The 4,725-nt window shown below is 40.3% G+C and overlaps 1 long non-coding RNA gene across 1 annotated transcript; it reads left to right on the top strand.

Moving 5' to 3' along the window:
- The first annotated feature begins 414 nt into the window (after positions 1-414).
- LOC127097576 (uncharacterized) lies at positions 415-1,579 on the top strand. The gene is made up of 3 exons (XR_007793101.1): positions 415-565; positions 662-733; positions 826-1,579. It is a non-coding gene; the product is annotated as an uncharacterized LOC127097576 (long non-coding RNA).
- The last annotated feature ends 3,146 nt before the right edge of the window (positions 1,580-4,725 follow it).

Here is a 4,725-nt window from a genome sequence, read left to right as displayed (position 1 = left end):
TGCCCACATTAGGCCTATGGAGTATTTCTGACTGAATTTTCCATGGTAATTTCGTCAGCTATAAAACCTGCTATCTTCATTGAATCAAACACCAATAAAGCCTGTCTGCCAAATCCATGCCTAGCATAACCAGCTAATATTGTGTTCCAAGAGATGATATCTTTCTGCTGTATTCCTTCAAACACATCATAGGCTTTACCTATGCTGCCACATTTACAATACATATCAAGAAGTGCATTTCCCACCAAACACCCATTATCATACCCTGTCTTCACCACCTGCCCGTGAACTTGTTTCCCTCTTGATTTTGGTCGAAACCTTCACTTTCCAGACATACCGCTAGTATTTACTTGCAGTGACTTTGGGTTGGAACAGCGGGGATATCGATTTAACTTGGCATGTTGTTGCTTGCAGGATTTGATGTTACACGATGTTGCTCAGCACGCGACTTAATGGCACTTGTTTCCGCAGTATCAACTTCAGTATCTTCAGCCTTTTTGTTTGGTTGATGGTGATTAACTGCAATTCAAACCTTGCTTCACTAGGCTTCTAATATTTTAACCTGGTACTACTTCCCTCCATCTGCTCTTGCCTCGACTTGCTTTATCATGCCTTTACCTGAAAATTGATCGTGTTGGCCATGCTGTTATTCATCTTGCAGGTTTGATGGCTGCATCTGAGAGGCTTTGGATAGGTTGGTAATGCTGCAGTTATGTATTACTGGAAATGTATGGTTAGTGAAAACGGTGTATGTCGGCATTGTATTGGTTAATATGTGACTGTTTGCTGTTGGACTGTGTTGGAATAATGTTTGTAATGTTGCAGGGTTGTTTTGAGATGTGTGCAAGGCTGAAACAAATGGAGCTGCTTGGATTGTGGGGCTGGTCATCGTAACTCACAGAACTTGACATTTCAAATAACCGAAATAGTAGGGCTGCTGGGCATCTAGTGTACCAGAAAAGATTTTACAGGAGTAAATTTTGTATATGCCCTGGTGGATCACAGGTTAACAGTGCTCGAATAGCAGACTCTATTCATTATGGATGCATACCTGTGATAATATCAAATTGCTATGACCTTCCTTTTAATGATATTCTTGACTGGAGAAAACTTGTTCATAATAATTTAGTCAAGATTCAGAAACACTTCCAGTGGAATTCACCTCCAGTGAGATATCGTGCTTTCTATATGGTTATGTATAACCTCTGATTACGCCATCACACCATCCAACACTGATTCTAAGTGCTCGTCTGTTTTTGCGGATCAATGTCCAAGTGCATGCCAGGATCAAACCTACAGTTGTAGCTTCTGTTAAATCGCACACGAATGCCGGTTGAGTGTATCTAGAAGTGAAACTAAAGAAGCCCCAAAGACTCACTCTTATCCTGTATACACCCTACTGTAAATAATCACATTACTGCTTTATATGTAACGGCTAATTTTTTTAATATTCTTGCATCCACATTTTTGTACGTTGAAAATTGTGGCATGTGCAATTGGTAGTGTTCGACATTGAAAACTAAATTAACATTGGTTTGTTTCAATACTAATTTTGAGAAGAGAACCCAATTTGCTTCAACTCCAAAGAAAACCAATGCAATCAGTCCTTGATTCACTAACAACAACAATGCACTGCTCTACCAGTCCTAGTTTTCAAAGCAGGTTTTTCCATAAAAAAAAAAACAACGGAATCATCTCCTGTGCAAGAAATGATACACTTCTCCTCATGCTTGTAAACTTCAATAACCTGAGAGTTAGAATCTTCTTCGTTTCCGTCCATTGTTCGTCAAAGACTGCACTAGATAGGGTTTAGGGATGCACAGAGGTTGCGTTGACTTTGGTCAAAGTTCATTTTTTTTATTTTTCTTGTATAGAATCACATGTACTGGTTTAAAATGGATGAAATGGATTGGAATGGCTTGAAAAAATGATTGGAGATTGTTTTCATCATTGGCTTGAATGTTTGACTCTTGAGAAGCAAATAACTTGACTGATAATGTGTATGAACAAGACCATGAAATAAGACCATAAGGTCATAGTATCCATGAACCCATAACATGACTGGCAAGTGGTTAGAAACACAAGAAACTTGATTGTTCAGATGACCCAGACCGTAGAGGTATCCACAATCACAACACCATGACTTTGGATCCAAACCAATCCTCATGTAGAACCAAAGTTAGGTTAGGCCAAGCACGCCAAACAAACATAAAAAATTCAGGAGCAAAATCGGGGTATGACACTGGTATTTCCTCTTCTGATGATTATTCATCTTAGTTCCCTGATGTTGAGACATTGGCTTTGACTTCCGCTTGAACTTCTGAACTTTAGCCTTTGGGCGTTTGTGTTCAGCTGAGGATCTTTTCCCAAATCCTAGGCCAGATTTGGTTTCAGACTTCTGTCCCACCTTTAGAATCTCTTCCAAGGTGTCAGTTCCCTTGTTCATCATTCTGATGGATTTAGTCATCTGATTCAGCTTGGAGGTCAGCAAGGCTATCTCACCATTTAGACCCTCTATGGTTGTCAGATGCTTCTGCCTCTCATCTTCCAGTTCCTTGATGAGTTTCTTCTGCCTTTCTCCTTGTGCACGGACTTCTGCATTGGTGGTACACAGCTTCTTATAGGCTGCAGCAAGTTCATCAAAGGTCAGTTCATCTGCACTTGAGTCATCATCAAAGGCACAAACACTGGTTAGTGCAGTGACATGTTTGGCAGATTCTCCTTCAGATTCACTTTCAGAATCTCCTTCAGACCATGTGATAGTTAGCCCCTTCTTTTGCATCTTGAGATAAGTAGGACATTCAGCTCTAACGTGTCCATACCCTTCACAACCAGGACACTGGATTCCCTTGCCTTGGTTGAACTTTTCTTCAGAAGTTGATCTTTTCCTGATGTCAGACGGGATGTTCTTGACATTAGGTCTCCCTCTTTGATCAATCTTCTTCACGAACTTGTTGAACTGTCTCCCAAGCATGGCTAAGGCTTCTGATATACTTTCCTCACCTTCAGTAGATACAAAAGCTACGCTTTTGTTCTTCTTTTCAGCATTCTCACACAAGCCCATTTCAAAGGTTTGGAGAGAACCAATGAGCTCATCCACCTTCATATTGCAGATGTCCTGTGCCTCCTCTATGGCTGTGACCTTCATAGCAAATCTCTTAGGCAAGGACCTGAGAATCTTTCTTACAAGTTTCTCTTTAACCATTTTCTCACCTAGTCCACCAGAGGTGTTTGCAATTTCAAGAATATTCATGTGAAAGTCATGAATAGTCTCATCCTCTTTCATCCTCAGATTTTCAAACTTGGTGGTCAGCATCTGAAGTTTGGACATCTTCACCTTGGAAGTACCTTCATGAGTTACCTTGAGGGTATCCCAAACTTCCTTAGCTAGTTCACAGTGGTGCACTAGCCTGAAGATGTTCTTACTGATTCCATTGAACAATGCATTCAAGGCCTTGGAATTTCCAAGAGCTAATGCCTCTTGCTCCTTGTCCCACTCTTCTTCAGGAATCTGCACACTGATTCCATCTTCACCTGTCTTCGTTGGATGCTCCCATCCTTTGTTGACAGCTCTCCAGACTTTTCTATCTAGAGACCTTAAGAAGGCTATCATACGAGGCTTCCAGTCATCATAATTAGAGCCATCCAACATGGGTGGTGTATTTGAGTGTCCTATATCCTTGTCCATGGTACTAGAAAGTAACTTCCCTAGATCTCACCCAGAAATTCACAGGCAGGGTGTCTGCTCTGATACCAATTGAAATTCTAGTTATCAGACTTTAGATGTCACACGGGTTATTATGACATCCAATGCTGCACAGACAAGAATTATGCAGAACTTAACAGTAAGTGCAGTAAATAACACAAGTAATTGTTTACCCAGTTCAGTCCAACATGACCTACATCTGGGGGCTACCAAGCCAGGGAAGAAATCCACTATCAGTAGTATTAATTCAAAGCTAAACTCACCCGTTTACAACTTGTCACTTAATCCCTACCCAATGCAATTTCAATCTTACTCTAAGATCAGAGTTCCTACTCACTCCCCCTCAATCACCTAGTGATTACTACCTTTAATCAATATTAAAGACAATTTTGAAGTCACACTTCAAACAACTCTTGATTGTGCTTAACAGCTTTAATCAAGATACACAGCACTCACGCTTGAAAGCTTTGAGCGACACAACACCTACAACTCAATGAACACCATATGCCAAAGCAATCATCAACGTGATAAAGGCTTGGCTTACAAGATATGTCTAATACAAGACTCACACAAAATGCAGCAGTGAAGTATGATGGACACACTTAATCTTCACGCCTCAAAATCCCAAAATCTGAATGAAGGAACGACTTCCTTTTATATTGCAGTACCTGGGCTTTTGCACTTGTATTCTCCTGAATTTAAGGTCACACGAGTTCCCATAAATTCAATATCTAGGTTACTAACAAATAGGCTATTTGTTAGGTTCATTAAATGTAGCTTGGTTGTTGATTTCCTGGTTTTTCTCTAAGCTGTTGAATCCCTGAAGAATAGCCTAAGAAAAAGCTGAAACAGAAAACTGAACAACCTACAATATAGCATATGCTGTCAGGAATGAATGTCACGACATTCAGCTTGACATCAAGGATCATATGCTGAGTCTGTTTTTCCAGAAAACAGACTGTACAATTTTGCTGACCTGTGCATGACCAAAATGACCATTCTACAGTAACAGCTTACAT

This window comes from Lathyrus oleraceus, chromosome 6 (assembly GCF_024323335.1).
Source record: "Lathyrus oleraceus cultivar Zhongwan6 chromosome 6, CAAS_Psat_ZW6_1.0, whole genome shotgun sequence".
NCBI classification, from domain to species: Eukaryota; Viridiplantae; Streptophyta; class Magnoliopsida; order Fabales; family Fabaceae; genus Lathyrus; species Lathyrus oleraceus.
This window is presented reverse-complemented; position numbering and strand designations above follow the sequence as displayed.